This window comes from Neofelis nebulosa, chromosome 6 (genome assembly GCF_028018385.1).
Source record: "Neofelis nebulosa isolate mNeoNeb1 chromosome 6, mNeoNeb1.pri, whole genome shotgun sequence".
Lineage (NCBI taxonomy): Eukaryota > Metazoa > Chordata > Mammalia > Carnivora > Felidae > Neofelis > Neofelis nebulosa.
In genome coordinates, this window is record NC_080787.1 from 60097042 (window position 1) to 60107047 (window position 10006).

General features: G+C 37.4%; 1 long non-coding RNA gene across 1 annotated transcript; it reads left to right on the top strand.

The window, feature by feature from the left end:
• The first annotated feature begins 215 nt into the window (after positions 1-215).
• Positions 216-8993, top strand: LOC131513454 (uncharacterized). Its single transcript, XR_009262594.1, has 3 exons — positions 216-308; positions 1601-1872; positions 8796-8993. It is a non-coding gene; the product is annotated as an uncharacterized LOC131513454 (long non-coding RNA).
• Positions 8994-10006: the final 1013 nt, after the last annotated feature.

A 10006-nucleotide genomic window follows, 5' to 3' on the forward strand; every position in this document is an offset into this window, starting at 1 on the left:
AGAGAGAGAGGGAGACACAGAATCGGAAACAGGCTCCAGGCTCTGAGCCATCGGCCCAGAGCCTGACGCGGGGCTCGAACTCACGGACCGCGAGATCGTGACCTGGCTGAAGTCCGACGCTTAACCGACTGCGCCACCCAGGCGCCCCTCTTGCAACTATATTTAAAGCCTTGTAATGAAGGACCAATTGTCTCACTTCTTTCCCCTTTGCTTCTTAGCTCTGAAATTTAAGGTGTGCTCGGCTGGTTTGGGTTCTAAAAACACTGGAACTCTAAAATGAAGTCTGATGGATGACAATCTGTGTTGAGGTAAATTGTGCTACATATCTCTAATGTAGCCATTTATGGATCCTATATGGCTATAAGCTCTTATGGATATTCTGTTCTTCCTTGCAAAGTAGTCACTAGGTGTGACCATACACTTGTTTCAATAATGGTAACATCTTTAAATTTCCCTTATATACTTTGGTGGTTATAGTAAGAGGGGCATAATGTCCTGGGGTAAGTGCTAATGTTAACTTTGTAAAATAACACATTTGGAGGTAATTTCTCAAGTTTAAAAAAAAAAAGGAAGAATGTTAATACTGATGGATTTTATGAAGAAAAATTAAATAGATATTGTAATATCTAGTAATATCTTGTAATATCTAGTCTTAGTTCCCATTTATTTGAGAAACCAAGTAACCTAAAAATCAGAGACTGTTGAGTTTGGAAAATTAATACTGATATCAAATAAATAACACTATTCTTTTATTCCAAATATATATCTCTTTTATTCCCATTTTTGCTATGTTATGAGTCTACTCTGGTAGATATTTTCTTATAAGCTATTTGCAAATATATATTCTAGGCTTGCTTTCTGCTGTATTTAAATACATGATTGAATTATTTTATGAGTATACAATCACTTCCAAAACTTTTTATTATGCTAATTTAAGACATTACTTTCTATTTAAATTGTGTAATTTGATACCAAATAGTCCTTGTCTTCTGTTTATTGGAGAGGGGAACTAGTAAGGAATATAAGATAGAATCCAAACTGGGATATGGTGCTCGAGAAAAATTTGAAACATTTTTAAATGAAGGCACAAATTTCAATCCAGTTCACTATTTAAATGGCCTCATGAGCTTTGAAAGAGTCATCTCATATTAAGAGAGAGAAGAAGTACTATGGGAAGACTCTTGAATATGCAAATTAACCAGTATTAATTAGCTCCAGCAGCCATATATTTTAAGTTTAAGTGTTAGAACTTAGCTAAGGCAATAAGACCAAATCAGGTCTTAGTAATTTACATTTTTATAGTTCTTCCTAAAGCAATCCAGGATTGACTATTATTGCCAAGAGAGGGCATCAACTAGTTTGTAAAATGCACTGCACTCTAGGCTATGCGTTTAAGTATGATCCCTTGTCGATTTCTGAAGATTTCTGCTTAAATGGGTAATATTTTAATAAGACATACTCTTTTCTAAGTTGTTAAATGATGGTAAATAGGATCTGTGAAATCAAGTGACATTTAAGAGTGACGAGAGTATTTCATTTTCTTTGGAAAATGTTCATTTTCTCTAGCTGTTTTCATTTTTATCCTTGCTGTCCCCTTAAGGCACACCAGAGTATCCTTTAAAAGCATTTTAAAATCAGCTCCAACATCAAAGCAAACAAGGAGCCAGGACTGAAACCAGCTTTAAATGGGTCTTCATATTTGTTTTTTAGCCATGTTGCTCAGAAGGTCTTAGTACGTCTCCCTCAGTCATCTCTGATGTCATGGTATCCTGTATGTAGAGTTTGAAGCCACTGAAAATAGTATTTTGCTCTTCACTTTGGCTATTTCAAGGATTTAGAGAGAACTTACTTGAAGAAATTCATTTCACAAAGGTAAAAGGTTCTGCCTCATTCAGTCCTACTGCATGATTGTACAATGTTTCATTTTCTTCTAGAGAATCCTGATGATTATACAGGGGCAATAATCAGCTATTACTTATCTCAAAAAGAGTGTTAAGAGGCTACACTGCTCTGTTCCAGACAGGCAATTTTCAGGAGTATAAGTTCCTTGTGGAGATTTCAAAGGATGGAGTTTTAAAAAGTGTATCTTGAAAAGGCTTATTTCATCTCACATTATTTTTTATCATACTTTAAAGCAGACTCCTTATATCTGAGGCCCCCATAAATGTGGGCTCATTTCTCATACATTCAGTCCAATTTACTGCTGATGGGATAAAGGTAAGCCAACGAGATTTCATAGAAGTGGACTGCCAAGGATTAAAATTAGTCATCAAAACAGAACCACAATTCTAGAAGTGATATAGAAGAGGAATTAGCAATGAGCCATGACTTCCATGTATTACATTATGCAGATTGTGGATTATGCTAACAAAATTACCAGGTAATTTCTTCTCAACATGCACATTTGAAACATACAACAGAGAGACCTTTTCTACTCTTCAACCCACATTGGAGTTTTTCAGCGTCATATTACTCTTCTTTCCCAAGAAGGGATTTTTTTTTTAATGGCTCAGATTACCATTGCACCTGGTTCTTTCCTAGTTAATATTGCTTTTCTCCCTCTTACTGAGGTAGAACAGACTGTTGGAAACTTCCTAAGGGGTATTACAAAATTGGCATAGCATTGAGAGAATATGAACCAGGAGGTCCATTAGGATGGTGAACTTGCAGGGAGTGAAGCTTTGCTTCTGCTTTGATACTAGGTAGGTGAAGGCATCGTGTTCTAAATCCAGTCATAGTAAAAACTGTTGTTTATTGGCTATTCTAAAGCCAGTTGCAATATTCCATTCCCAATTGTTAGAATACGCTAAGGGCACCTTGGTGGCTCAGCTGGTTAAGCACCTAAGTGTTGATTTCTGCTCAGGTGATGATTTCATAGTCATGAGATTCAGCCCTGCACTGTGCTAGGCCTGGAGCCTGCTTGGGATTCTCTCTCCATCCTCTTTACCCCTTCCCCACTTTTGCTTGTGCTGTCTCTCAAATAAATAAATGCACACATACACTGAATGGGAATGGGAAACTGAGATAGGAAAGAGAAGGCATCCAATAAGGACATTTTTTCTTTATTATAAAGAAAACATGTCTCATACTTTAGCATAATGAGAGGTAAATAAATAATCCAACCATGTCTCTTAAGAAGAAATGACCATTATTTAGTAAGAGGGACTCTGAGTACTAGTCTCAAAATTCAGTAATAGCTTTAAAATGTAAATACATATTCCTTTTTGGAATAAAAATCTGCCTATTTTTCTCCAAACCAGAGGTTTCTATATAGGAGCAATCATTTTTTTTCCCCATAAGCTAAGAAAGCCTTAAGAATTTTAATTATTAAACTCCTTTTTAAAAAGTTTGCCTGTAAATAGGGCAACATTATTTATTTTTCTAAAAGCAGGTGGAGATTTTCTAAAAATAAAATGAGGAAGATAAGTCATCTGTTAGAATCCAGTTACTTCATTCATTTATGAACACAATGAGACAATTCCTATATATTTTCCTTTTGCTAGTATAAGAGTCTAAAACATAGATGTGTCTTTTTTAAAAAGCCCCTTTGAGTACCACACCCTCTCTCCAACATGATCGCTAGACTACTGGTTTGTGTCAAAAAAGTGAGCTGCTTCTCTTCACATTTTCTTTCAACCAGATTCAAATGTGATTTACTTGCATCATCTCTGACTTAGAACATAATTTCTGTTGCCAAAGTCTCTGTTAGGGGCACCTGGGTGGCTCAGTCCACTAAATGTCTGACTCTTGATTTCAGCTCTGGTCATGATCTCAGGGTTTGTGGGTTTGAGCCCTGCATCTGGTGTCCATGCAGAGCCTGCTAGGATTCTCTTTCTCCCTCTCTCTCTGCCCCTCCCCCCTTCATGCTCAGACTCTCTTGCTCTCTCTCAAAACAAATAAACTTAAAAAAAAAAAAAAAGACTCTCTGTTAACATAATACTTTGAAACTGACCTGTGGATTCTAACACCAACATTCTAAATAGAGGCTCTGAGAATGATCTTATTTAGTCTTCCATCACTTTCTGTCCATATTCTCTCTGTCCCCACCTGCTTCATTTCACTGGCTTGTAGTACTAGTATCAGAAGGCAGGTCACCTCAGTTGCCAAGTATACATTCAGCTAGAAGCTGGATATATTTTCTTATTTATGTATGGTACAAAGGAGGGAGAGGAGGTCTGATCTATGGAGGGAAGCTAGGTCTGTGACATTCAACAAAGAATCTTGAATGGCAAGTAAGGGTTCCTAATAGTTTTCCTCCTTCCATTCATGGACATTCCAAAAAACATTCCTATTGTATTTCCATTGCTTCCTCTACACTTAGTCACATGACTGCTTTATAGTTTACCATTAGACTTAAAATTTGACAGCTGAAAAAACTCTCTTCTGGCCAATAACCACCTGAAAATTGTCAACTTTTGCTCCTTTCCCAACAAAGTCTTTACTATTTATTTGCAAATTTCTGCTATTTTGGTTTGGGTTCTTCTGGAGGTAGGTCTTGAGATAAGGATTTGAGTGCAAGTGACTTAGGTGGAAAGTGGAGGTAACACTAGCAGAGGAATGGGAAACTGGGGTAGGAAGGAGAAGGCAGCCAATAAAACCTACATTACTAACTCAGCTAACACTGTGGCAGTAACTCAAAAACATAGGGAAATTCTGAGAAGTAGCATAGAACACATGTCTTGGAGTTGTTCACCCAAGGGGTGAAAGAACTGGCATATTTATACACCAATCCACCAGCAGGTGTTGATTGAGGAGGGCTAATCAAGGAACCAAGAGAAGTGTTAATTCTGGAATTCTTCAGCCTATTATGAACACATGGAGAGTGGCTTAGGTGAAAGACTGTGGCATTAGAAATTCTCCAGCGGACACTGAAGTGACTATGGCTCAAAGATGTGGGCAGAGCCCATGAAAGTTTTATATCTGCAACTGATATCACTCCTGTAACAGGGAGAAACTTAGTACATCTGGCTCCATATTGCCTCTGTTTGCCTTGCTGCTGTGACCTATAGCTTAGAAACTTCTATTTAGCCCTGCACATGGGCATGTTACAGCTAAGCTTTGCAAGAACCACTCTTTATCCCAAAACTACCTCACCTGAGGAGAACAGGAAGTAGATACAGAAATGACTATGCTATGATTAGCATATGACTATGCTAAGATTTACAGAACAACCTGACCATATTCCTGTGTGCAAAGATCAACTGACCAAGAACAAAGAAGTTATATGACCTTCCTCAGATCTAGAGATGTCAGTCATCTTTACACTCCAACACCCTTCCGCTGAAAAAAGAAGCTGGAATTTCATGCCAAGGGGAGATGGTTCTTTAGGACAATATTCCATCATCTCCTTGGATTACTGGCTTTCCAAAAAAAGTAGCTTTCCTTACCCCAACATCTTGCTCTTGACTTACTGGCTTCTGCCTTGTCCTGTGGCAAACAGAATGAGTTTGTACCTGGTCACAATTTTGGTGACCCATCCAGAATCAATAGCATGTGACCAGCCGCCAGCTGGCTCACCCCAGGATTCTTCCAGTAAGTCCTAAGGAGTTGTGGGGTCGGGGCAGGGAAGCGGGACCGTTTTTCCTGGGGACTTGCTCTGTGACTTCCTGGAGCTGCTGGCTGACCCTGTGCTGGGTCCTGGGGGTAGACCTCTGAGAGTTCACTGAATTGAAAGCAGGATGAGTCACTCTGTGTGTTCAACTGGGAAGTTCCTCCCCATCCATTTGGACTTTTTCTTGGGGAGAAGCCACATTGTTTCCTTTTGTGTCAGGTACCCTGTTGGAGAGGGCAATAGTTGTTGGACTAGCCAGTTCATTTGAATTTGGTCTGTTTGTTGCTGCCGCTTTGGTAACTTTCGACAACACTGGCTGTGTTCTATTTGTTTCATAAAAGGGAGCTGTTTGCAAGTTGGAACCTTAATGTTGTCTCTACAAATATTAGTGACTCTTAGCTTTCTTCTTCCCATTTGGTTGCCACCAAATAGGGGGTTTTGGTTTGACTCTCTTAGCTTGTCTAGGAAGCTGTTTGGTCCTGTGAAACTCCTACTTTTGGGGAGGAACAGGGCTCACAGAGGTACTCTGGGAATTATTTCATTCTACTTTTGTTTCTTCTGTGTTCTTTCTGTGAACTTTTGCCCTGGGAAGATAGGGAATATTCCTTTTATTCCCCCCCAAAAAGTCCCTTAGGAACTCTATTATGAATAAATGGTGCAGAGGGCTGATGAGTAACAGAGAAGAGGCCTGTTTTGCAAGATGGATAGACAGAAGATGGAGATGGAAGAATGTTAGTCCAAACTTCGAACCCCTGCCAGCTTTGCCTCCACCACCCCCTCCTGTTCCTGCACTGCCACTGGTACTGCCTATGCAACTGGTTTCTACACCGTGGGCGATGCCTCAGTGCCCTGGGCTCCTGCTCCTCCTACCCTTAGTATCAAGGAGCCAAAAGCACTCCCCCTTCTGAGCTTCAAACTGAAGTACCTCCCAAATCAGCATGAATCAACTCCCTTGGACTTAAACTGCTCACTTCAGATTTCCCCTCAGAAGCCCCACGTAAAATTGACACCAGGGAACAAACTGATTGCCTTCTTAGTGGCCACAGGTGCAACATTTTGATATTAAAGCTAATTCAAGATTGCTGGCTTAATTAAAATAGAGTTTTTAGAGTTATCAGCATTAAATATAAAGCTTATTCCTCCAAGGTTTACTAAAAGTCAAATAAGCTCATGTTGTCTCTATTGCAATTTGTCAGAGAAAATGACTTAAAGTGGTGGTTAATTTTGTCTCAGAAGGTTTTCATGTATAATTGTTAAGAGCAAGTAGGTTAAATAATTAAAAAGGTTTATAGGTAAACTTTAAAACAGTGTTCAAAATCTTTGGCAACCTAAAACTTTGAAGGTTGATAAATTGGGCTGAATTCACTGAATACCTAAGTCTTTTCCAAAAAAAGAGAGAAAATACTGAAACATTAATACTAAAATTGGTTTGTGTGCCTTTGTCTTGTTACAAAGAAACTAAAAATACCTTGGTCTGTTAGTAAAACATGTATTATGTTTTGTTGGAAGTTGTACTATAAAAAACATGTTTCTAAATATTATGAAATATATTTATAAGTTTGCCAACCTAAAGAATTCTGGTATAAAAGTTCACAATTGGTTACTACTTAGTTCTCACTGGAGACTAAGGTTTCTTAAAAGTTTAAATTCTGGGGGCGCCTGGGTGGCTCAGTCGGTTAAGCGGCCGACTTCGGCTCAGGTCATGATCTCGCGGTCTGTGAGTTCAAGCCCCGCATCGGGCTCTGTGCTGACAGCTCAGAGCCTGGAGCCTGTTTCAGATTCTGTGTCTCCCTCTCTCTGACCCTCCCCCGTTCATGCTTTGTCTCTCTCTGTCTCAAAAATAAAAAAATAAAAATAAAAAAAAAAAGTTTAAATTCTGAAAACATAATTAAGACTGTTAGAAATAATAAAGAAAACAAGATGTGTTTTCGGTTAAGAAAGGTATGAGGAATGAGAATACATTGTTGTTGAGGGGAAAAAAATTTTTTTTGTCCTGAAATGAGACTGGTTGTTTACAAAGGGAAAACATAGGACAAAATCTGAATGAAAAAGAAAGTTGTAGAAGATTTGGAAAAGAATTTTACACATGGTCAGGACTGAGATTGGAATAATGAATATACTTCAAAAGTAAACTGGTTTAATATTGGAATTTGGTTTTCTCTCTGTTAAACAAAGTTTTCTTAGATTGTTGGACTGCTCTTAATAAGAAATTACAAATAAGTTTTTTTTTCTTTATCATCCCAGGAAAACCAATGTTTCTGTTTTGTCTTCATCAAGACTTTAAACATTAAAAAATTTAAAACTTCTCAAAATTAAAGGAGCTAAATTTTGTTAACAACTATATAACCTTATGTAGAATATCATCTTGCCACTTTGGTTAAATAGGAAAATTAAATATTAAGTTTTATAATAATTTATAATCAATCCTATTTACGTATGTGCCTTAGAACCTTCTGAGATTTTTAACAGAATTCCCCCAAATTAAAATTCTCAATGAAGTCTTTTTGATTAATTAGGTTTTTTGACTAAATAAACAAATGATGATAAGCCTTCTTAGGTTATACTGTGTAGGTGAATGCTTATATTCTGTTCCAGAAATTACAATTCTGTTCCAGAAATTATACAAAATTCCTAAAGTTTTAATATGTCCTGGTATAATGTGATCATATGTAATTCTTATTATTGAAATGTTGTGTGTCACAAAAATAACCAGATTTCCTTGTCAACTGCATTATAATGAGCCCTTATCAGATTTTTACCCATAGTCATTTATGAGTCTTTTGTCATTTACAGTTATTATTTCACTCTGATACTTTTGCAAATGTGTTTAGCTGCAAGGAGATTCATGAAAAGGACTTTTGACAAATACAGGTTTCTGCTATCTTTAAGATCATAAAACCGAACTAAGGATTTCAGGAACTAATGGAAAACCTGCATTCAAACAAAACAAGAATTAGTTACATGGAACTAAATAAGTTGAGAAAGATGATTATAGTTTTTATGACTTTTGTTTGAAACATTGCTGATTTTCTAATGTTTGCCCTTCCAGATTTAAGGAAACTTTTCTTTCAAGCTATCTATGACTTACAGAAATTTGATAAAATGTTCCTTTGTGCACAAATTGAAACATTTATCTTTTCTTTACCTGAACTCTCCAGAATTCAGAAAGTCTCAGGGAGTATTCTTTCTTTCATGGCAATTATAACTATTTGCATAAGTTAATAAGAATCTGTTCTTGTAACAGGACATCATTGAAAACATTGGTTATATTACCAGAACTTTGACTGGAATGCCATATTTGAGAGAGACATGCATAGACTCAGAGATGACCAGACAGCTTTAAGGAACTAAGATGGACTTTATGCAGCCAATGAAGCTCCTTGGAAAAAAAATCAGCCCGATACCTTGCTTACAGAGTTCCCAGCAGCCTTACCAGGTGAGTAAAGAATGTCACTTCCTGGCAGGTCCAGGGACCTCAGGATATTTAGGGGACCTCGAGAAGAGAGGAATCCACCCAAATCTACAGGTATTGCAGGAAAATCTGATGGCAAATATTTGGCTTGCTTGTTGGCTTTAAACGGCTGTTAGAAGTCCAATCTGAAGTTCCTTGTAAAGAGTTCCAGCAAGGCAGATTTGAAAGAACCTATATGGTCAATCACTATTCTTGCTGCATTTATGTAAATAATTAGGTCAAATCTGTTAAAACTGGACTTATTTTGCAAACAAATTCGTCTTAATTTGGTTATCTCTGATCAAAATAATGGTGATTTCAGAGTGAAATTATGTTTCAGAAACACACCTTTGTGGATACTAGATTCTAGTTCTGATTGTCTTTAAGTATTGTTTGTTTATAAAACTAGTCTGGATCCTGAATTCCTGTTTTCCTCAATTATCTGATTAACTCTCCAAATTAAGTTTACAATTTTTTTCCCATTCTCTTCACTTGAAATCATTGAGAACTAAAACTGCCCTTTTTCCTAAAGCACTGAAAACTGAAGTTAGTAAACTTTAGAGAAACTGCCACAATAGCTCATACATAAACAATCTTCTTGCCTTCCGTACAGGCCATTCAAAAAGATCACCAGAGACATTTGAACTACAAACTAGAAAAATCTATCAGATTATTGCTGCCTGTCCTCACTCCATATGTGGATGCTTTGAGCCCAAGATCTAAAAATCTTCTCACTGGCAACACTTGGGAATCAGGTACTAGGGTTTATAATTTGCTTCAACCATTAACCTGTGTTTTTCTACTATATCCATAGAAATCCAAAAAAAAAAAAAAAAAGGTCTTACTTCTAAGACTCCAATACCAAAAAGAGGCACTGAGAAATATTTCATAAGTCAGGGGCGCCTGGGTGGCTCAGTCAGTTGAGAGCCTAACTTTAGCTCAGGTCATGATCTTGTGGTTCATGAGTTCGAGCCCCGCCTCTGGCTCTGTGCTGTCAGCTCAGA